General features: G+C 50.8%; 1 protein-coding gene across 2 annotated transcripts in view; it reads right to left on the bottom strand.

Moving 5' to 3' along the window:
- LOC138453241 (b(0,+)-type amino acid transporter 1-like) overlaps positions 1 to 25,229 on the bottom strand; it is a 434,104-nt gene that overhangs the window by 176,286 nt on the left and 232,589 nt on the right. The window lies entirely within an intron of this gene.

The following is a 25,229-nucleotide window of genomic DNA, read 5'->3' as shown; positions in this document are numbered from 1 at the left end:
ACTAAGACCTCGGCGTTTACTTTCATTTGTACGTTAATTTGAAATATTTGCTTTGCTTGAAATACCTGCCAAGCAGTAAGGACTTCATTTCCGACTAAGATCTCAGCCACTTGTTTTTAGCTTCCGTATGATTCTGCTCTGTGCGGGCTCGCACGAGACTGCCGACTTCTTTTCAGTCGGTCTACTTCAGCCACATCGCATGCTGATTAGCTTCTCCCCGCCTCAGAAGTGCCTGCAGAGAACAGTAGTTCCAGGGAACTACGTTTCCCTAAAACACCGGCGGTCCTCTTTATCGGCAGCGCGTTTTAAGAGTCTGTCCGGTTGTTGCCGGTTTGCGACCGTATTGTTTCTGGTGTTTTCTCCTTCTCTCTATGTGTATTTAGCTTCAGGTATTCATATTTGCCAACATTCTGTGACCAAAAAGATGTAGGATTTTTCAAGTTTCAAACATAATACTTAGTATAACAATGATATCACAGGAAATTATAAAACATACATTGGTGGCACCACTGGAGCATTCTAAAATGCACAACCCATCAAACAGCACAACATAGAAATATGTTCAAATGTTTGAAATGTATAATTCTGAATGGTAAATTAACACCAAATTCAAATACCTAACTTCACAGAAAATAATAACACATGGTAGGCAACGCTTGCCCGTGCTCTGTAGCAGCAGCCCAGGCAGTACATATTTATTCATGCAGTGCAGGTTGAACTCTGAACAACATAGAGACCGATACCCTCCTAAGTGTGATAGGCAGGTGCTGTGTGATGGTGGTACGCTCTCCCACTTCCCTTCACTGGTGGCTCACCTAAGGTCTGTCCCGGAAAGTGTGCAGGGCAGAGTCATGTAGCTGTCAGGTCAGTGGATTGGTCTGATTGGTCTGAGCCCATCACTCAAAGTAATCACTCAATCACTAACCCGCTCCCAGAACAGACAGATTAATTGCCTTAGAGTCACATAAATTACCTGCAACTGTAAAAAGCAGTAGGATCTGTCACCCAAATCTGTAGGTGGTAGGACTGCTTAAAAAGATATGATATGATATATGATATGATATGGAATTTGTAACGTACCTATACACAAGTGTTTCAAGGCGCGACGAGGCAGGGGGGAACAAGGGGAAGACAGACAACGATCCTACTAGGCCAGGTATCATTCAGACCGCGCAAGTGCAGGGGTAGGGGAAGGGAAAACTGCAAGGGGAAGGGGAGGGGGAAGTGCAGTACAAGTAAGTAGAATAAAAATAAATAAATAAATAGGGCCAGCTGGTGGCAAGTGCAAGGTAAGTGCAGGCAAGTGCTGGGAAGGGGGGGCTGTAGGGATACCTAGACAGTCCCGCAGTGCAGGGGATGCAATGCCAGGGAGGCAGTGCAAGTGGAGAGTGGCTGGACCCAGGACCGAGGTCGGTGAGAGTGGCCCAGTTGCAGATTCAGTGCAATTTCAGTGTACAATTTAGCAGGGGAGAGGGACAGAGAAGGCAGAGGCAAAGAGGAAGGTTTTGAGGTGCTTCCGGAACCGGAGATGGTTCTCCTCAAGTTTCAGGGAGGCAGGAAGGCTGCTCCAGAGGGAGGCCCCTGCCGCGGAGAGAGATCTACCCCCAGCTCATTGCTTTGAGAAGCGGCTGACCCTGAGGGAGTTGGAGACGGATGAGCGAAGGGCTCGGGAAGGAAGATATTTAGGGAGAGATAGTTGAAGGTATTTTGGCCCCAGGCCCCAGAAGGCCTTGTGGATAATGCAGAGGGTTTTGAACTTAATCCTCGCAGCCACTGGGAGCCAGTGTAGAGATTTCAGTCCTGGAGAAATACGGTCCCTGGGCTTGAGGCCAAGGACAAGTCTTGCAGTTCTGTTCTGGATGAGTTGCAGAGGGTGGAGAGTGGAGGCAGGCAGATTAAGATAGAGGCTGTTACAGTAGTCCAGCTTCGAGAGAACCAGGGCTCGGGAGACAGTGAGCTTCTGGGGGAAGGAGAGGAAGGGAAGACTACCTCTGAGGAGGTGCAGCTGGTAGTGTGACTTCTTAGAGATGTCAGATATGTGAGGAGAGAAGGAGAGTGTAGAGTCGAAGATGACCCCAAGGTTTTTAGCCTTGCAGGTAGGAGCAGGAAGAGGGCCAAGAGAGGCCGGTCAGAGAGCTGCAGGGAAGGAGGGAGTGGGTGTGCCAATGAGTAGAATCTCAGTCTTGCTGGCATTAAGGCAAAGGTCATTGGCGGCACACCATACCTGGATAGCAGACAGACAGTCAGAGATGAGGGAAGGAGAGGAGGAGGCCGAGGGTAGCCTGAAAATGAGCTGGGTATCGAGAGCATAGCACTGATAGTTGTAAAAAAGCAGTAGCCTACTGCCTAAATCAGTAGGGTTGGCAAGTATGGGTATTGTGTCTTCTTCCTATTTCCTCTATGCAAGATATTCATACTAATCGGTAAGCTACGCTTAGGGACAATTGTGTGCCTAACTCATAATACTGACACCTTGCAGCGCAAACTTGCGGCCATTATGGCAAAATATAGTCATTTAGAACCCATGTTGCTAAATAGCCGTGTTTGCTCCAGCCCAAGTCCAACGCTCCCATTCATGACTAACTCAAGGCACACTTTCAACATGGTTTCATCGCCTCCCCCTATTCCCTATCGGGTTCGGGTCATGTTCCTGTTAATACTATTTTGCCCCTGCCCACTCAGATCTTGAGTCAGGGGCCTATTGGCACTCAGCCGGTCAGCAATGTCAATCAAGAGGAACCCCCAACATTCTGATTAAAGACAAAAAGGCTCTGAAGCCATGTTCGTGTGGCTTCCCACTATGTTTCTCTCTTCTCAACACACGCTCCCTTATGCATCATGGGGTTGAAATTGAGGATCTACTTATCAAATCCATTCCTGACATTTTGCCTGTTACTGAGTCCTTGCTCAATGAAGCCATCTCATACGAGGTTGCACTTGCCATCCAACCCAAATACCAAATCTTTCGGCCCGGCAGTGGTAATCAACTTTTACTATTTAAAAGCCAGCTGCATTACCACCTCTCGTCCCATGGATTCCCCGAAGACTGTGAGAGTTTAGTGGCAAACCTCAAGTCACGGACAACGTCTCCCTCACTATTGTTGTCATCTATAGACCCCGAGATCTTTACCTCTTTTCGAAGAACAGTTTCTGAATCTTATGAATAAAATAACTAAAATGAATTCCCCCATCATTGTGCTGGGGGACTATAACTACTGGGCCGAAGTGCCTGCAGATAATATCGCCTCATCCCTGCTGGTTTTACTGAATGCCATAGGGTTCTCTCAATGGGTGGAAGGGTCTATCCATGTCGGGAGGCATACACTTGACTGGGTACGGTCCCCTCAGCTTCCCATTACCAACCTGTCTGTAACTCCTTGTTATTGGTCTGACCATCATTTGCTTACCTTCTTAGCCATTCCCCCTGCATCTCCTCTGAGACTGGATGCCAGCCCCATACCTACTAAAACAACCAGAAATTGGAAAAATGTCACACCTCTTAAGTTGTCTGGTGTTCTTGGCTCCAGATTTGGTGTCCTGGATGATTATAACAGCACCTCTGATTTGTCCTCTTACCTCACCAATACATTAAAGGGGGCCATTAATACCTTAGCCCCCCTCATAAGCAGGTGTATGAAACCTGAAACCTATAACAAGAGCTGGTTCAACAATACCATTCTTAATCTCATACACCTGAAGAGGTCAGTTGAACGAGAATGGCATAAAAGCCCCTCACCTGTTACTCTGGCTTCCTATAAACTCTCGGTAAAAAAGCTCAAGGCTGCTATCATTCAGGCTAAATCTCCCTTCTATAACTATGATTGCAGAGGCCAAATAAAGATCCAAGGAGCACTTTACTATTCTGAGAGAATTCAAGCAGTAGACCAGTACTATGGCTGCTGCCACAAAAGATTCCACATAGTGCCAAGGAATCCATGACTCCTTTGTCTCCAAAGTAACCTTGGATCAACATACTATTAATGATTTAGGAATTCTTCCAGCCTTGTAGGGGACACCACGGAGGGGACTTCTTCGCTTACCCCGCCCCACACAAAGGACAGACCTGCCTTCCATTTTTCCCAAAGCACTGAGCTTGAAATGTCCCGAATCATAGTCAGCTTGAAACCAACCTCTTGTCGGGGTGATATCTGCCCATCCAGGCTGCTGATGTTTTGAGACCCTGGGTGACAAAGCTGGTCAATCTCTCCTTCGCCGAAAAGACTGGTCCCGCCTCTCCTGAAGGAGGCGTGGATTACTCCCTTATTGAAGAAGGATAACCTCGACCCCATGCTTGCTAAAAACTTCAGCTCGATTGTCTACGTGCCTTTTCTACTTACGATCATGGACAGGGTGGCGTATCTTCATTTCCAGAAATTCATTGAAGATAACAACATCCTTGGAACACGGCAATCTGGTTTCGGAGCCATAAACAGTGCCAAGACCACCATGTTGGACCTGAAATCCAGTCTTTCCAGCATTGTGGATTAAGGTCAGCCAGTGCTTTTGATACTACTCGATCTGTCCGCTGCCTTTGGCCTGGTCGACCACGCCTTATTGGTGGCCAGTTTGGAGTCGCTGGTGGGCTGCTTTGGGCCCCCTCAACGCCAGAGTGGCCACTGATGATGCAAGTTCCTCACTGGCGTTCATCACCTGTGGGGTTCCACGGGGATCTTGCATTTCACCCACTTTATTCAACATCTATATCCTGCCGCTCTTGAGGTTCCTTGACAACCTGGGCATCCTCTATACCAACTACGTGGATGATATCCAGGTTGTCATGAAACTCTCAGGCATCCACTCACAAGATTCTATGGCCATTAATACCATCTATACCACCATTCATTCCTGGATGGCAGCTAACTCTTTGGCCCACAATACCGATAAGACAGAGCTCCTTATTGTTGCTTCTGGCCCCAAGCTTTAAAAAAAATGCCCCTCGATATAAAGGTTTTACCGTCGCTAATAGTACCATCCTGGTGGCAAAGAATGTAAAGAATCTGGGTGTCATTTTGGACACCGAGTTCACAATGAGACAACATGTCGCTCAGATTCAGACCTCATGTGGTTTAATTAATAAATTGCTCCATCACATCCGCCTGTTTCTTTCTCACAAGAACACATCCCTTCTAGCTTCAGCCCTCGTAAACTCACGATTGGATTATTGCAACAGTCTGTTGATTGGCATTTCCCAATCTAACATCTGAGCGTTGCAGGTCGCCCAAAACGGGGCTGTGAGAGCTGCCCTTGGCCTTTCAAGACATGTTCATATCATCAACACAAGGAGGGGGCTACACTGGTTGCCTGTGAAACATCGGATCACCCATACAATTCTGACCCTGACTCACAAGTGCCTGACCTGTGAGGCCCCAAAATATCTTAACAACCATTTGAAGGCATACCTGCCCACCCGCAACCTCCTGTCTCAGGATCAAGCCAGACTCTCGCAGCCTAGATTCAGGCTTACTAAATTCAGAGGAGCTGGCTTTGATGCCCAAGATCATGCTCTCTGGATCTCACCCACTCAATATGAGAAAAATCGAAACAACAAGTGAGCTAGTTCAAAAAGAGGCTTAAGACCTTTCTTTTCAACTCTCTTCTTGGCTGAGTCCATCCCGTCTGAGTGATCTCTCTGAATTCCCCATTTTATTTGATGGCTTTGCCTTAGGTCTGTTTTTGTCTTGATCTTTGGGCACTCTTAGGCCTCTGGGCGTGTGCCACTTTATCAAAATTAAAATACATATAAATACATAATTAAACTCATGAGTCTATCGTCTTTAAAAACAGCAGCATTCCAACCTTGATGAAGTTTTCCACAATGGCAGAACTTAGTTAATCAGTGAGTATGGAAAACCATCCATGGAATTTGCAACATGTACTGAGCATGAAACTCAGAACACCAGTTTCTTCAGGTGATGTGGTTGACATTAATAGCTTATGGCCTACTCAATACAAGGTTTCATTGCCTGCACAGTGTCTTATGTAAAAGGGACTAAAGTGGTGTAGTTAAAGTCACCTGAGAGAATGAGGTGATGTTTAGTGGAAAGGGAATCAAGGAGTTGCCCAGGTTCATCAAAGAATGTCCAGTGGGACCAGGAGGGCGATAGATGGAGGTGATGTGAACAGAGTGAGGCGGAGCAATAGTAGAGATGGTGAATTCAAAAGAGGTAGGAGAGGATGTGGCATTAGAGATTTGTGAGGCATTGCAGTGGGAAGAGAGTAACTGTCTGAAACCGCTGCCTCTGCCAGTCAGGCGTGGGGAGTGAATGAAGGATAGTTTGGAGTCATTTAGGGATGCCAGGGTGTCAGATGGAAAAATAAATCCAGGTTTCAGTGACAGCCAGGAGGTCTAGGGGAGGAGAACTGGCATGAAAGTAGACAGACAGTGATAAAGGACGTTTTGTTGCATACACACTGATCATTCCAGAGTGCAATGTTCGGTTGCTGCAGCAAGGAAGAGTATAGGTGAGTCTCAGAGAAAGAGAGGTGATGTGGGTGGGTGTTGGGTGAGGTATGGTTAGCACGTCAGCTTTGTTTGTTGGCAGTACAAGAGAGATGGATCAGTGAAAGTTTCCAGATGTACGTTTTATGAAAAGGATAGAAAAGGAGGAAGTTGTAGCATGATTGGACAAAGCATAGGGAGAGGTGAGTAGGAAGAGCAGCAGGAGCAAATGCATTGTAGGTGAGTAGTGCAGTGTGGAGAGACAGCAAAGTAATTAGCAAACTAGGTGTATTCACATGTGCAGCGCGGAGGAAGGCAGAAGCAAAGACGCATAGGCAAAGAGACAAATAGGCTGATTAATGGCTGGTCTTCACCCTTCACTGTTCCACCCTTAACTGGGACGCCCCTGGCTGGATGCCTCTAGGAAGTTCTAAAGTGATGATCAGTGGTTTACCTCTAATTTTGTCCCTGATGTTGCTGGGATGAGGCAATTTCTTCTTGATTGGGTTTCCCGGAGTTTCATGTGGTCTTCATGCTGGAATATGGGCAGACTCAAGATGGACTCAGGAAGGGATGTTACCAATCCAAGATGGCCTCAGAAAGTGATGACATTGATCCAGGATGGCCACAGGAAGTGATGTCACCAATCCAAGATGGCCACCAGAAGGGATGTTACATGCAGGAAGTGAGGCAACAAACAAGAAGTGATGACCCACGCTCTCGCCACCTGATCGCCTAGTCCATCAGTGGTTGGTCTCCGATTCTATCCCTGGTGTTGCTGGGATGAGGCAATTTCTTCTTTGATTCATGTTTAGACAGGACGGTGTGAAGTGGTGTGAAGTAGACACCTGCAACTTCTCAATTACTCTCTGAAGGCTAATCAGTATTTGCTTCTTGGACTCTTTATAGTGATCATCATCAATGGAAGTGGTCTAATAAGGACTTTGTCCCGTGCACATGCATTTCTGCACCTGCCCCACTTTGTGGACTTTGATTGCCAACAACAGGGCCTGGGGTGCCGGTCTATCTGCTATAGATGATATGAAGGTGTAAAAAAGTGACTGTGCTCATGGTTCGCATCACAAAAACAGCAATAAATGAATGAAGAAATATTATATTGGGCCTTATCACGAGTTGGGCGGTAAACCGATGCAATTTCAGCCGACCTTAAGTAGCGTTACCCCCAGCTTGTGCTGCGTTATTAGTGCTGTATCACAACCTGGGGTGAACGCGCTCCCGACTCCAATGGTAACGCTATTAGCACCCAGTGGAATTTGTGCTGAAAATAAGGACTACCGTCTGAAAACTGGCGCTAATAGGGCTATCGCCACCGAAACCGTTGGAATGCATTGCGGCAGCCATTTTGAAAAACACAATCCATCAAATATCTCCACTCCCTGCAGCCATCAAGTCAGAATGTCCCAGGAGAGGGTGAGAGGCAAGGGTGCCCAAGATTGGCTACGTAAACCCAAAAACCAAAATTCTGCAAGGGGGAATTGGCGGTGCTTGCAGATGAGGTGGTTGCACACCATGATGAATTGTATGGGGCCAGTCAGTGCAAAACATCGGGCAAGCGGTGGACCGCCATCTGGCATGTCATAAGCCAGAAGATATCAGCAGTGGCCAGTGTACGCCATGATGGGGAGGACTGCAGGAAGCGCTGGAACGACCTGAGGGTTAGGGTGCGTGGACTGCTGTCCCAACAAAGGTGGGAGAGCATGGCAACCAGCGGAGGAACCATGGAGCCACTGTTCCTCACTGCACGGGAGAAGAAGTGCAGCACTGTGCTGGACATGGAGGCCATTGCGGGAGTTGGAGGTGCAGCGGCAGGTGCCAGCAGCCTGGATGCAGGCGGTGAGTCAAACTCCCCACCCCCCAGCACATGTGCATGCATGAATGACAGGCTTGCACACGATGCCCCAGTGGACAGACCCATGTACTGTCCATGGCGACTGGGTGCATCGAGTGGGTTCCACTTTAGCCACCAACCACAGTAGCCATGTGCCAGTGCACCAAGGCCACCCCTGTGAGTCACAACAGTGGGGAGGGGGTCCAAGGCACCCATCCAAGTGCCCTGCACTGCACACCCATGCTGGCAGCACAGCAGTGCTCCATAGGGACCTTCCAGCGCCATGTAGCAAGCCAAACCCCTCAATCAGAGTGGCACCCGTGGAGTGGAAGTGAGTGCATGCCAGACAACAGCAGCCCCATCATGTACGCCTTACCATCCCCAGACACAGGCAAAAGACCAACCGGCCATTTGACACACACCTATATCCACATCCTTTCCCATCGTAGTGAACCCACATGCAAACACTCCTGACCAACCATGTACATCAGCCAATTAGTCTGGGGAGCCTACTCTGCACTATATAATGAATGCCTTGCATGCAAAAACACATGGGCGAATGAAAACCAACGACATCTCCCATGCCCCCTACAGGCACTCAAGCAACACCAGAGGCATCCTATCACGATGAGGTGGCAGGCCATCTGGGAGTGGGACGTCCCAGCCATCTGGACCTGCCAGTACAACCGCTAACACCACCCTGCAAAGTGGCACAAGTGGCACACAGGCCATGCCGAAAGCAGATGTCCTGCAGCGTCACACCGAATCACAGCAGGATTAGGCCCACCCCTCCCCCAGCCACCAGGAGCATGGTCATGGCAGCTGCACGCACACACCTATGGAGTGGACGTGAGTGCATGGGGACTCAAATTGTGCATCGGAGACAACAGCGCCCCATCACATACGCCTTGCCATGCCCGCACACAGGCCAAAGACCAACGGGCCATTTGACACACACCCATATCCACATACTTTCCCATCGTAGTGAACCCACATGCAAACACCCCTGACCAACAATGCACATCAGCCCATTAGTCTGGGGATCCTACTCTGCACTATGTAATTAATACCTTTCATGCAAAAACACATGGGGGGATGAAAACTGACGACATCTCCTATGCCCTCTACCGGCACTCAAGCAACACCAGAGCCTTTTATGATGATGAGGTGGCAGGCCCATCTGGGAGTGGGACGTCCCAGCCGTCTGGACCCGCCAGTACCATTGCCACTGCCACCACCACCCCGCAAAGTGGCACACAGGCCACGCTGAAAGCAGATGTCCTGCAGCATCACACCGAATCACAGCAGGACTAGGACCACTCCTCCCCCAGCCCACCAGGAGCTTTGTCATGACAGCTGCACGCACACACCCGTGGAGTGGACGTGAGTGCATGGGGACCCAAATCGTGCATGCTAGACAACAGCTGCCCCATCACATACGCCTTGCCATCCCACACAGGCCAAAGACCAACTGGCCATTTGACACACACCCATATCCACATCCTTCCCCATCGTAGTGAACCCACATGCAATCACCCCTGACCAACCATGCACATCTGCCCAATAGTCTGGGGATCCTACACTGCATCATATAATGAATGCCTTGCAAGCCAAAACACGTGGGGGTATGAAAACTGACGGCATCTCCTATGCCCCTACAGGCACTCAAACAATGCCAGAGGCATCCGATGACGATGAGGCGGCAGGCCCATCTGGGAGTGGGACATCCCAGCCATCAGGACCCGCCAGTGCCACCGCCACCCTCCCGCAAAGTGGCACACAGGCCACGCTGAGGCAGATGTCCCACAGCATCACACCGCATCACAGCAGGACTAGGCCCACCCCTCCCCAGCCCACCAGGAGCATGGCCATGGCAGCTGCACACACACCCGCAGCTGCGGGCACTGCCACAGCGAATACACCACCTATCGGAGTGACCATGGAGATACCGGGGGACAATAGCCCGGTAACATTACAGGCAGAAGTGCCAACAACCCCTGGACACAGTCTCCGTTGGCAGCCCTCCACCTCAACTGAGAGCCCACTCTGCCACTGCAGAATTCATACACCTGAGCTGGACACTGACACCTCGTCAATTGGCTCCCCTGCCAACAGCACACCCCCACAGGAGAGACCCTCTCCTATGCAGTTTTTACCCACCCTTGGCATGGTGCTGCAGAGGCCGGGGGACATGGAACAGAGACAGAGGGAGATTGGGGCCATTTGGCACACCCACGCAGGACACATGCAGGCCATACGTGGCAGCATCCAGTGGGCAACACACAGGATTGCTCAGGCCAATGCTAGGACACAGAGTAATGACTGTCAGTACATCAGCACTGACAACATTTGGCCAGAGGGTCCGTGAGATGACGGAAGGCATTTTAGCACTTGCTGAGGCCATCTGCCAAAGCAATGAGTTGGTACGCCAACAGCTCTTGGGGCTTGGGCCCATTCCTTCTACTTCCACCACACCAACAGGGGACTCCCGGCAGAGCATTCCAAGGCTGCAGTCCCTGCACCATCTGTAATCCAGATCACTGGTTGTCGAAGGTGGGGGGGAGAGGACAGGGAAATAATGTTGTGACATCAATCACCCTGAGTGGCCATGCCGTGGAGTTGGTGGTGGGAGGGCGAGGGGGATAGTGTGTTGGGAAATGGTGTTGGGAGAGGGGAGGGGGATAGTTTGGGCACATGGTTAGAATAAAACAGTTGAACTACATCAATGCGAGGACATTCCCGATTTCTCATTGTGGAGTTTATTTACAAATGTGACAGTCCCACAGTGGTGCATGGCTTGTGCAAGGGAAATGATTCAAAAGAAATTGCCAATCAGTGCATGGCAAACCAGTCTCTCTTCCCTCACATCATCTCTGATGTTACCTTATGTATAGGCGCGTTACAAATGCCATATCATATCATATCATATCATACCTGGCCTGGCACCTGCCTCAAGCACTGCATCATCACCCTCTGGGGGTGATATGCCCACGTCAGGGGGTAGGGGTACATTCCGCCATACACAAATTTTGTGCAACATAGCACACAGAAGCATGATCTTGCCTACTTTTTCTAGAGCGTACATAAAGGCTCCGCCTGTGTGATCTAGGCAGCGGAAACATGCCTTCAGAAGTTAAAAGGTCTGCTCAATGCACACACAGGTCCTGCTGTGTTGCATGGTATATGCCATGTCGTGGGGTGTTTGTGGATCATGCAAAGGGGTCATTAGCAGGCCAGCTGCGGATATCCGGAGTCGCATGCATGGGGAGAGGCACACACATCAGTCACTGTGAAATGTGTGATGGTGTACTAACATTTTATATCAGGGTAATAGACATCATGTGAATGCATATGTGGACTCATCACATGGAATGTGACTCTACAATATCTCGGCATGCTGTGTCACTGGTATCATGCATTCCTTTACCTTGACATGCACCCTGTGACATTGCTGTAGTTGCTTGGTAATGTGTCTATTGGTGACATCTATTCATTTAGGCAGCCTTGGCCTGTGTATTGGTCTCTTGCTTGTGGCATGAAGGGGTTGCCATCAGCCTTCCATGCTGATCTTGGGGCAGTTAGGCAACATTGCAGGGTGGGTGTACATGTGTACATGACTGTGGCACTGGCAGGACTGCAGTTGGGAAAGGCAATGTTACAATTTGTTTGGTATTGCTTAGGATCATGCATGATGCAGTGTGGTACCTGTAGTCATGTGTGTGGTTCACAATGATGCTGCATGTGTTGAGCTGCATGTCTGTCAAGGTGTGGCCGACATGCACCTTGTAGTGTACTCTGAAGTTGGTGCTGGGCCTGCCCAGATACTACACTTGCATTTGCTTGTCAGGACATGCTTTGTGTCATTCATCACATTCCCCAAACCCCCAATTTGGTCAGGTGCTTCACAGTGCATGTGTGCAGTCAGATTTACTCGCCCGCTATCCCGGTCCGTTGTCCTCTGTACCTATCCATGTATCCTGGCAGTGTGCTTTTCCGTAGGACCATGGAGTCGTGGGTGGAACCTGGGTAGTGGGCACAGCAGTGTGTAATGATGAGGTTGGGGTCGCAGGTGACTTGCATATTGAGGGAGTGTTAGTGCTTCCGCTTCCTGTAGACTGCTTTGTGTGCCTGGGGGCTACCACCACAACATGGGTGCAGTCCAAGGCTGCTATTACATATGGCACTTGGGCTATTACATAGAACATTGCCTTCATGGCATTTGCATGGGCTGGGGTAGTGGGAAGTGCAATGTGCTGATGCACATGCCGCAGGAGGGCATCCAGCAACTGAGCCAACACTGTACAGAATGTGGGCTGTGCCATGCCGTGCATCATGGGCACAGAGTGCTGAAAGGTGCCAGTGGCTAAGAATTGGAGTACGGCCACCAGCTTCAGCAGTGGGGGCACAGCTGTTCGGATGTTTATCCTGCTCCCTAGGTCATCCTCTATTGTGCTGAGCATCTCAGTTATGGTCTCCCTGTTGAGGCAGTACAGAGTCACCAACTGGGTGTCAGTGAGTGTCCAGGTGAGGGCCTGACCCTTTGGATGGGTGCACGCCTTGCTTGGCCTCTCCTCAACCTCCTCTCTCCCACCACCTGTACTCCCTGTCCCCTGGCCTGGCTGACCTGTATCTCTACTTCCAGGCACAGCATGAGCTGCTGCTTGTCCCATCTCGCAGCAAGTAATGATAGCATGGTGTTGGAAACAGTGTTTGGGGCAGTGGTGTGCCTTATGTATCCCTCTGGAATGCATTCGGTGAACCTGTGGCTTCATTTCTGGCACCTGTGTTCATATACCTCCAGCTGGAGCCTGGAGGTCAATCTTGGCTGTATTATCCGTACCAGGACTTATGATAGGGCAGTAATTGCGCTTTGGGCCTCATCACAAGTTGGGCGATAGCCCTTAAATGAGATTGGGTGGACCTTTAAATGCGCCGGTAACCCTGTTACTGCTGCATTTACGGGTCTGCCCAATCTCGAGTCTGGCTTGTTTACCCCCAGCTCATAGAAATGATAAATGTCTCAGTGCTGCAATGCACCATGGGAGATATCAAAAAGAGTTTTATCGATTGAAAGAACCCCTTTCTACATCACATTTTTCAAAAACTACTGCACAGACTAATATCAAACCCTTGAAAGGCACATCATTACCACATTGTACCCAACTTGTTTCTTATTTGGACAAATCAGTCCAGCTGTTTTGGCAATGTCCACAAGGTTTTCTGGGGCCTGGGTCCAAAATACCTTCAGCTATCCCTCCGCAAATACCTCCCCTCTCGAGCTCTTCGCTCCTCTACCTCCAACTCCCTCAGGGTCAGTCGTTTTTCAAAGAAACGAGCTGGAGGTAGATCTCTGTCTTCGGCTGGGGCCTCCCTCTGGAACAGCCTCCCTGCCACTCTAAAACTTGAGGAGAGCCATCTCCGTTTCCAGAAGCACCTCAAGACCTTCCTCTTTTCTTCTGCCTTTGCTCCCCCACCGCCCTGCTGATCTGTTCTCTCTTGGCACCGTGCACCTGGCCACCATCTGTCCTCCGGGCCCAGGTACCTGCTCACCCTGCCACCCTCCTGCACTGCCTCCTGGCCACCCCTTGCACTGGGGTCTGTATCTGTACCCATACAGCCCCCCCTTTTTCTTCCTGCACTTATCAGACCTACCTTGTCTGCTGCCTTAAACCCAGCACTTGCAAATTGCTGGCTACACTACCACTGTGTGTTGCCTTTATTATTTATTTATTATTTATCTGTTTCTCCTCTGCTTCGCACTTTCCACTTCTCCCCCCTTCCATGCACTTTTCCCCTCCCGCTCTCCCATGCACTTGCGCGTTCTCAATGTCACTGGGCCTAGTAAGATCGCTGTTTTGTTCTCCCCTGTTCCCCTCCCTTGCCTTGTCGCGCTCTGAAACACTTGTGTACGAGCGTGATAGAAATAAAATATCAATATCAATATCACCGAGAGTGTCTAAAGGGTGCACCTGTTCGCTTATGTCAAAATGGCCTCAGTCCAAAAACAGCTTTTTCCCAAGTTTAAGAACTTTGAGACCATTTGACGAATTTGCCCAAAATGTTCCAATTTGACGGGGCCACAAGTCAGGCAATAATTTTGGACATTTCAGCGACATACGCCCAATGAGTCAAAAGGTATTAGCAATAGAAGGTTCACAAAAGTCAATGCTTCGTAGGTTTCACCTCAACTATAGGGTATCAGTCCCCCCCCATCTAATGTGTGCGCATCTTAATATTTCAGGAGGAAGTGTTTTTTGCAAGCTTTTATAAATCCACCCTAACTTTGCCAGTGTTTGCAAAACTTGCCACCATGCTCCAACCACAAGGAAGTCAGACATACACTGCAATGATGATCCTGACTAAAGGTAAAGCATGCATGCAGTGGTCTGCAGCCTTGAGTGATGCCTATCTTGGATTCAATTGGGCATGCAACTGATCTTGCCAAATCCGAACACTCCTGCCAAATTTGGCGAATTTTCATAAATGTTTCTATGCATAAAATAATTCGTGAAAAAACCTGCTTTTGCATGGGGCTTTTCATAGCCTGAAAAATGCTGCAACATATCTCAAATTGTCTGCTTCCATTTTACAGAAGTTTATGCTTGGACGAAGTAGTGCATGCCACAAAAATTTCGAAAATCGGTTTAGCCAAACTCGAGAATATATACTGTTTGCATGCAGTGACACACGGTATTCAAAATGTACTCAAAAACAACACAAAATCATCTGGGACCCCGAGCACACACTCTCATTAGGTCCACGGGCGTAATTTTAAGGGGGGCAGGGGTGTTTGTGCCCTCCAACTTTCATGGCCACCATTTTGTCTCCATTCATTGGGCGGGAGCACATTTTCTTCAGATGTCATGCCCCCCAACATTTTCAGCAAGGTTACTCCACTGATTACGTCATGCACAGTAGGATTGAAGGAACGAAACAAAATATTGCACAAAACGCGCAAGATGATGTGCCACACCAAACACACAATAGGGCCACTGTACATGCGCAGTATGGTTGGAGGGATGAAACGAAATGAAGACTATACCATGAAATTAAACATATTTTTCTAAATAAACAAAACACCAGCAGCCCCCAACACACAAAAATCCCCTAACCCTACCCAGGTATGCGCTGATCTTCTGCACCCAAAAGAAATCTGTCAACATAGCTCACATAACACATCATACAATACTCTCTTAAAAACAAAAATAAATCAGCATATACAATGTTGGTAATAATGTTTTTTATGTTATGTTCATTGAAACATAATATGTGAAACCTTAACATTTACATTTCCAACATTAAGAGATTTTTACTTTTTATAAATAGTAAATTGAATCTTTTTTAAAGTACCTGATAGCGTAGGTTAGTACATATCGCTTTGTATCGGTCGCCAACCGGAGTGAAAGAACCCGCATTTTCCTTCGCTGGCCCGTGCCCCAAGCGCGCGCGCTTCATGGGTGACGAGAGTTTGTATCAATGATAGCCTGGATCATGATAGCTCCTGTTTGAAGCTGGTGTGCCTCTCGTCAACTGGGTGACCTCTAAATCAACTGGACCCAGTTTTCTATATGGTCCAACCTACTTATAATGCATTATTCAGTAATTTGTAAATGTTACACATGTTTTATTGATGTAGTCTTTGTTTAAACACAATTATTTTGCTTGGGGAGCAGTTGAAATTACTACGTGGGCCAGGAGATTATTAGAACTTCAACTCCCATGTGCATTCTCCATTGAATTTGCTACATAGTGCTGATGGGATTGGCAGTACACAACAATTACCAGGTGCTGCGAAAAAAGTGACACTAGAGAGCAATGCTTAGTGGGAGTTGTGGCTTGTTTCCATACAGTAAACGGGACAGATTTGACTCGTGCTGCCAGGCCGCTGGTTGAGGGGCACCGTTTTTCAAGTGCCTGACACTTTTATGCCTTTGCCCATGCTATAGTACAACCCCCAAGCCACTTGGCTACAACCGACACATGCAGCCGCGTTCTTGTGCATTACTACCTCATTACAGTGCACTTGAGTAGGTGGTATGCCACTTTTGTGCCTTGTTATCCTTGTGCACCATCCAGGCACTTCATGCAGCACATCACCCTAAACTTGTATTCTGCCCCTCTGGGGGCATTACATTTAGTAATGGCTTTTTAATGGGCGCTTAGTGGACAGTTGCCAGGAAATGAGTTACAGGACTTTTGGGCTGAGGCACCATAGACGTTACCCTTCCCGTTCCATATACCAGACCAATGTCCCCCCCTTTGGTCTTGACTTTTGTGACCCATGAAAGCGATAGTTGCCATTGCTCCCTGTTGTGAATCACCTCCCCAGAGCATCAAGTCTAAGGGGAGTACCTGGAGCTGGGAGCTGATAATACTTTCTCCCATTAACTTGTTGATTTTTTTCAGTACCTGTCAGCCCATATGCTGGGCCACATTGTCCGGGGAGGCATCTGGAGCTGTTAAACCTTTCGCGCCCCTTCCCATTCATTTGTGCCTGACAGCTCTATGCTGAACTCTCATTCAGGCATTCTTACCTGGTGATCATCAAATAGGGCAACACAATTAAATCGACTGAAGCTACAAGGGCCAACTGCTGTGTGCCGCTATAGAAGCTGAAAGCAGGCTTTTGCATGGGTAGCTTCCTTTTATTTTTAAATGAAGCAATTCGTCACCTCTACTGAAATCTGGAAATATGTATTGTTTCATTAAGTTTTTCAGCTTTCACAGTATTATATAAAGGGTCAATTTGTAATATTTTGAATACACCTATTTTACTGCACTGCCTTTTGGTGAAATGTATTCCCCCTTTCGCTTATATCCCTCTTGGGAGGGTACAGTCATATTCGAGCTGTGGGGACCCCCTCTGGTGTCCGCAAAACGTACTGCAGATAGACCTGAAAGAAAGCGCCGTAATAGTCTGGAGAGAGCCTCCAGCTCCCTCAAGCCATACTCTGACTAGTGTTTAGGAAAACAATTCCTTTCCCTTCAAAGGAACTATGAGGGTAATTCATAGAAATTCGCACAAAAGTGGCGCACGTGGCTGGCGCACAGCGTGCCCCTGCGAATGTCTGCGCCAGCTAAAATCGATTTCCGCGCACAGCGTATTCATGGATTTTCGCATCCAAAACCAGCCGTGGCGCAGCGACCCTGCAGCAGCACCAGTTACGCCCCCAAGAACGCCCTCGCGCAAGGAAAAGCCTTCAAAATCCCCAAATAATCGCAAAGGGCTGCGCCAACCCTGGACCAGTTCACAGGGCTGGCAAACAGCAAACGCCAAGCGGGGAACGTGTATTTCAGTGGTTTGCGGGAAGTTCCACACCTGATTGTCCTGTGTACGTGTGCATCAGGGGTGCGTGGGAAGTAACACATGCAAAAGCTGCAGGGTACGTGTATTCCAGGGGTGCGCGGGAAGTATCACACGCAAAAGCAGCAGGGTATGTGTATTCCAGGGGTGCACGGGAAGTATCACACGCAAAAGCAGCAGGGTACGTGTATCTCAGGGGTGCACGGGAAGTATCACACGCAATTCCATCAGGGTACGTGTATTCCAGGGGTGCGCGGGAAGCATCACACGCAAAAACAGCAGGATACGTGTATTTCAGGGGTGCGCGGGAAGTATCACACGCAAAAACAGCAGGGTACGTGTATTTCAGGGGTGCGCGGGAAGTATCACACGCGATCCCATCAGGGTACGTGTATTCCAGGGGTGCGCGGGAAGTATCACATGCAAAAACAGCAGGGTACGTGTATTCCAGGGGTGCACGGGAAGTATCACACGCGATTCCATCAGGGTACGTGTATTACAGGGGTGCGCAGGGAGCACCACACGTGAATTGCACGTGTGGGTCCTCCCAGGTGTTCCCTCTACACCCTCCACGGCCCCTGCAGGTGGCCCACACCACAGGGGCCTACCCTGCACATGTCCTGCAGGCACCCCATCCACCATGGCCATGCCCCCAGCCAACCCACATGTCACCTTGCACTACTGCCCACCAACGCATGTCCCCCTGCAACCCCAGCCACCAGGGGCAGCCTCCACCAGGCCCCAACCATGTCTACCACCACCGCCACCCCCCAGCAGTGCAGGGGCAGCCTCCACCAGGCCCCCACTCATGTCTCCCATCACTCCCACCCCCCAGCCACCAGGGGCAGCCTCCACCAGGCCCCCACTCATGTCCCCTATTACCCCCACCCCCCAGCAGTGCAGGGGCAGCCTCCACCAGGCCCCCACTCATGTCCAACTCATGTCTCCCTGCACCCCCACCCCCAAGCCACCAGGGGCAGCCTCCACCAGGCCCCCACTCATGTCCAACTCATGTCTCCCTGCACCTCCACCCCCCAGCCACCAGGGTGTTAGGGAGAATTCTCTGTTTAGGCTGAATTTCCTAACCTAGTGAGTCCCCCAGCAGTTTTGCTGGATTTCTGGAGTTTGTTTTTTCCATCCTGCCAAGAGTGAGACTCTTTTTCTCCCGCTCTTGGACATGTATGTGTGTAATTCCTTTGAATGTCAATGTGTTCTATGGGCTATGGGGTCTTTTACTCCATAGGGTCTCATATGTTTTTCTATGTGTGTTACACCGCACCCTACGTGCCGTAACACTGGGGCATCCTAGCGGACCCCCACCATAGACTCCATACCCGGGGACGGACTACTGTCTCCCCGGGCATGTAAAGTCACCATTGGCTTTACTAGACCTAAATTTACTAACAGAACTAGTACAAACCATCTTATTGTGGACGTACTAGTAGGGGTAATTCGATTACTCCTGGATCTGTTACTCGAGGGGGCACTGTCACGTCCCCCCTCGTCGAGTTTTGGCTGGTGGCAGTGGAAACTACTTGTTATGTTCGACCCCGAACATAACCCTATGGGATTCGTCCCATTGTTGGAGATTGATACTTTTTCTCGTTAATCTCTAACGTACCACCGATCTACTTATCTTAAATAAGTTTATCGGATGGTATTTTCTGCCAGAACTCGGTTTGTAAAATGGCATCTGTGTTCGTCTCTGTGACTCCTAAACCAAAGGTCGTGCCCTTTGTTCCACTTTTGGCAGGCTCTGTACAGAGACCCTCCAAAGTGGTGCCATTCTGTCTGGGTTACCACAGGGGTGTGGGAGGGGGTTTAGGCACCCTGGACCGAGTTGCCTTGCCAACTCCGGTCGCTCTCTGGAGTGATTGGCCCAAGTGGTGAGCCTTCCCGCTCACCACTTAGCATGTGTTGATTTACAGCTAGACTGAATGAATGGGGGTTTTCTGCATAAAAGCAGGGCTTTTGGGACTGGATCTTGAGAAGTCGCCACAGGACCTAAGAATCCGACGAGGGTAACGCTGAGCCGACCTGCACGACGACACCTCCGGTGGAGCCCTGCGGAACCGACTCACCACTTCCCGACGACAGAGGAGATCTCCCTGCCGGAGAGTCTCTTCCCCTGGCTGGTGGGAACAACCAGTCCCCTTTGCTTTTTATTCGCCTCAGGACGCAGTGGTCGAATTGCCCGTGCAGAGCACCTCGGCAACCGGATAGCCACTACCCCTGTACCGCGACCAAAAGGTGGTGCCTTGTGACGGAGCACTCCGCGGCTGGTCTCTTCCCTGGTGGTGCACCGGACTTCACTTTTCTTCGACGACGAGAACATCTCTACTCTTGGCAAAGACCCGACGTGCATCCACCACCAGGAACAACTGCCCCCGCCGGAGCTGCCCTCCACAACAAGGTACCGTGTCCGCCTGGCTTCCCTTTCGATCGGTTTGAGTGAGGTGTCTTAATCCTCTCCGTTCCGTTGGGTCGCCTCCAAGCTTTTCTCATTTATTGTTCTGAACTGGTTCAATCTGCCGATAACAATTTGCTACAAAGACTTGAATGCATCTCCACTAGAGACTTGTTGGGACATCGCGCCTTGCCTCTCTCCGAGTGGGCCTGGCCTCTGAACTTTATGATCTATTGTGATTCTTGCCTTCCTGCCTTGCATTTTATCCGCGAAGGATTGAACTGTGTTTATTTCATAACCTGCCTATCTTTTTCTCTCCCGTCCTAACTAATATTCGAGTGTCATCTAGGTTGAGGTATACACCTCTGTCTGTAAATAAGTGGTGCCGGTAGAACCTAGACTTGTCGAAATATTGCTAGGGGGATTGATCGTTTCTTCTTCGTAGAGTAATTGTGTTTGATTTGTTTGCCGTGATAGTGCCATAGTGTTTTTCATAGATGTTTTGTTATAAATAAATACCTTAATATCTTTACACTAAGCCTTGTTGCGTGTTTGCTTGTCTTGCTGTGAAGAATTGCCCTATTGTGTATACTCCACATACTGCTCAACTCTTCTTGAGGGAAGTCTGACTGCTCAGCCACAGCTACCAAGTGAATCTGTGTGGCACAGACTGCTACCAAGTGGGTTCACCGCCAAACACATGTAGTCCTAAATCTTTTGCAGTGGTCCCAGAGGGAACTGCACAGGTTTCCGCCTAACACAGGGGCAGCCGCCACCAGGCCCCCACCCATATCTCCCATCACCCCCACCCCCCAGCAGTGCAGGGGCAGCCTCCACCAGGCCCCCACTCATGTCTCCCTGCACCCCCACCCCCCAGCCACCAGGGGCAGCCTCCACCAGGCCCCCACTCATGTCTACCACCAGCCCCACCCCCCAGCAGTGCAGGGGCAGCCTCCACCAGGCCCCCACCCATGTCTCCCATCACCCCCTCCCCCCAGCAGTGCAGGGGCAGCCTCCACCAGGCCCCCACTCATGTCTCCCATCACCCCCACCCCCCAGCAGTGCAGGGGCAGCCTCCACCAGGCCCCCACCCATGTCTACCACCACCGCCACCCCCCAGCAGTGCAGGGGCAGCCTCCACCAGGCCCCCACTCATGTCTCCCATCACCCCCACCCCCCAGCCACCAGGGGCATCCTCCACCAGGCCCCCACTCATGTCCCCCATCACCCCCACCCCCCAGCCACCAGGGGCAGCCTCCACCAGGCCCCCACTCATGTCTACCACCACCGCCACCCCCCAGCAGTGCAGGGGCAGCCTCCACCAGGCCCCCACTCATGTCTCCCTGCACCCTCACCCCCCAGACACGAGGGGCAGCCTCCACCAGGCCCCCACTCATGTCTCCCATCACCCCCACCCCCCAGCCACCAGGGGCAGTCTCCACCAGGCCCCCACTCACGTCTCCCAGCCAACATGTCACCACAATGTAGATCCCTGGCCCTTATGGTCAGCCTCCAAATGGCAAACACCCACCCGAATATTGCATCCACCCACTTAGAAATTGCAAAAACATGACAGAAGCCCAATTGCAAGTTTTGAAATGAACACATGTCCCTCACATACACCCAATGGGTGTCAGTGAATGTCAAAACCCATATTATGATATGCATGAAACCAATGAGATACTACACATTGAACTTTGAAGAAAAAATATGTATTAAAAGCAACATAAATTGAATCAAAAATAAACAAACAATAATAGAAATTTAACAAATAAAAAAACAGCAGGCCCGTGAAAAAATGCTAAACCACAAATCATAATGCAAAGGAAAGGTGTCCAAAGTCACAAATTAAAATCGAAAACCATTGCTCCATGGCGAAATCATAATAAAAATTGAAAATCCAAAAGTCAACTATGTACAGATAACTATCCAGGGTCCATGATCCCAACCGAAGAAATGAAACCTATCTAATAACACTACCTAAAAAAAATAACTATATACAAAAATGTGGCCCATTGTCCAAAAGGTCCAAAAATAAAGCCAAACCAAAGGAAACCTAACACTAACTATATAACTATTTACAAGGGCAGCGGGCTAGTCCGACGGCTCACTTCGGGATGTTCCGGGCCAGGGCATCATCGAACTCCTGCTCAATGTCCCAGAGGCGGTCCTCATCCATGGCCCCGAGGGTCTGCAGGGCCGTCGACATGTCCACCTCCAACTCCCTGCGGATTGCCTCGAGGCACTCGGCACGCCTCAGGGCCCTCTGCATGGAGTTCTCCGCCCTGACCATCGTGAGCCTTGCCTCTTCCGCCCGCTGCCGCTCCGCATCTATGGCGTGGCCCAACCGCTGCCACACGGAAGACACTTCCCGTCCTGGGTCCTCCTGCCCTCCTGCCGATGCCTGCCCCTCCGATGTGGAAGGCCCCGAGCCATCATGGCTCCCACCACGTTGCTGCTGCTGCTGCTTCGCCTCTGCCTGTGCACTGCCTCCTGCTGCCTGCACATCCTCCGCTGGCTGGGGTGCAGTCGTTGATGTGGCCACCCCTGCTGGACGTCCGTCTCCCGACTGTGGCAGGGATGCCTCCTCCACCAGCCTGGCCGCACCGTCAGAGGCAGCTCCACAGGGCACCCAGGTGACTGATGGGTGGGAAGATGGCACGGAGGACGACTGGCGCATAGGGGGTTCAGTTGAGGAGGGGGTCTGAGCAAGCCCCATCAAACGGAGGAATCCGGCCTGGGTGACCTGTCCCAGTAGGCCGACGCGGTCAACGAGCCATTCGAGATGACATGCAGTCTCCTCATGAAAAGACTGCAGGTCACCTCGCATGGCCCGTTGACGCAACGCCACACCAGTCAGGACAGGCTCAACCCGGACACGGATAGCCACGTCCGCAGGCAGAGGAAGGCCAGTTGTCGTGAGCTCATCCCCTGCCTGAAAACGGGTCTGGACGTAGGCATCCCTGCTGGTGCACGATGATGCAGTGACAGGATCAGGGACAGGATTGCACACAGGCACCTCCGCGGCGATCTGTGCTGCCTCCTGTCCCTGGTCCTGCACTGCACCACTAGCACCAGTGGAATCCCCACCTCCAGACCCCGTCTCTGTTGCTTGCACGGCCTCCTCCTCCACCAAACCCCCCACCAACCTGGATGACTCCGTGCCATCTTCCCCGGTTGGGCCCTGTGGGGTCCCAGCTGCCCCTTCTGCTGCCGAGGAGTCCAACTCCGACCTCCGCCTCTTGGACCTCCCCCCGGCAGCTGCGGCCTGGGACGTGGCACCGGACTCCTCACTCCCCGACGAGATCACAACCTGGGAGGGGAGCCGGGCCTTGCGTCTCCGGCTGGTGGTGCGATCCCCGCCACTGTGCTCCACAGCACCTTCTCCGCCCTCTTCATCAGTTGACGCTGCAGACAGGGAGAAATTAAACACAGGCATCAGGGCACTGTACAATGGACACATACACACATGACAGTTGCACATGAGTGGCATTGGCAAACCTCAGACATGGCATCACAATCGGCAACACACATGTCATTTCAACTTGCACACATGAGCCATACCACAGCCACATCCCAACTGCCAGCACCATCCATACACATACAACAGCATGAGCAGGCAAAGGTGAGCCAGACATCACATGCAACACAGGGAGTGCACTACACATGCACGCACACCACCACACTTGCATGCATGTGTACACCTCAGCCAACTGTCGCAGTGTTCCGATGGGCATCCATGTCACATCTGCCAATCAGGCTTCCACATCCCGCTGTCACATGCATCCATGTTGCATCACTGTTGCACCCTTGTCAAATACACACACATGCACATGTACACAGTGCTGATACATGCAGCTGAAAACAACATACATGCGTGACATCACGAACATGCCCACTTACATACACATTCATCCAAACATGTGTGCCCACACAACTGCATTTGGCATGCAAGCCTACACACACAAGCACCATCCATGTCTCACACATGGCAGCCCTCGCATGTGTTAGCCTCACAGCCCTGTACACCCCCACCCATACTCGGCCCCATACAAACAGATGTGCAACCGGCACACTACTGGCACATCACCACACGCACAGTTTACAATCATGATGCATGTACACTTACCGCTCGACTCCAGACGGGTCTGCCTCTCAAGGACCTGGATGTGGAGCGCTGGGGATATGCATTCCAGGACCCTCATCTGATCTTCCGACAAGTGGCCCCGGCGCCCCTTAGCATCTGCTGCCTTCAAGAGGCGCCGGGCCTTGTTCAGAGTCCTGGACCTGAAGTCCTCCCAGCGCTTCTTGACATGTTGGAAGTCGCGGACTGCCACCCCTCCGCGTTGATGGCAGTCACGATGTCCGTCCAGATCCGAGTCCGTCCTTCCTTGTCGGCGCGCACACTTCCGTAGAGGGCATCATACTGCCCCAGGACTTGCTCCACCAGGACACCAACTTCCCTGGCACTGAAGCTGGTGCCCCTCTGCCTCTCTGGCCGGGGGTTGTCAGTGGTGCCAGATGTTGCAGTGCCCGACATGGCAACCCCAACAGACAGGAGTGGGTGGGCAACTGGGTCCTGGGGCTGGGCTGTGGAGCGATGGAATCCCAGTCGGGAGTCTTCAGTTCCAGCAGGGGTGGTCACAGCAACAGCACCCCTGGCTGATGTGCAGGCAGCAAATGGCAGGGCACGTGGGCAGCAGGCAGCAGCAGATGGCACGTGGGAGCGTGCTCGTGGCTCTGGGGAGCAGTAATTCGGCCTTCTGGGCAGGAGCGTGGGCTTCCGTGTGCTTACGCGTGGCCAGCCTGATACGGAGTGATTTGGCACGTGAAAATCCTGCACGTCTGCGTGTGAATCGAGGAAAGGCCCATAGCGCGTATGCACGTCAGCACGGATATGCGATTTCATTGGACCAAAGGCCCTTAGCGCGTAAGCGCGTCTGTGACGTGATGCGCACGGGTGTTTCCCTCATTACACGTGATGACAGAGCACACGTGGATTTCCACCAATCGCGTGTGGAACTTCCTGCGCACCCCAGAAATACACGTACCCAGGCCAATCGCGTGTACGCTCACTTCCCTCTGATTAGACGCGATGACACTCGGACGTGCAGTTTTACCACGTGTGCTCGCATATGCGATTTCATTGGCCCAAAGGCCACCATGCGCAGCTGTGACGTCACGCGCATGGCCGTAGAGAATGGCGCATGTAAAAATGAAGAGATACACG

The sequence above is a fragment of the Ambystoma mexicanum genome, chromosome 4p (assembly GCF_040938575.1).
Source record: "Ambystoma mexicanum isolate Mex_15411 chromosome 4p, UKY_AmexF1_1, whole genome shotgun sequence".
NCBI lineage: Eukaryota > Metazoa > Chordata > Amphibia > Caudata > Ambystomatidae > Ambystoma > Ambystoma mexicanum.
The sequence above is the reverse complement of the archived record's forward strand: the minus strand, read 5'-3'. Positions and strand labels throughout refer to the sequence as shown.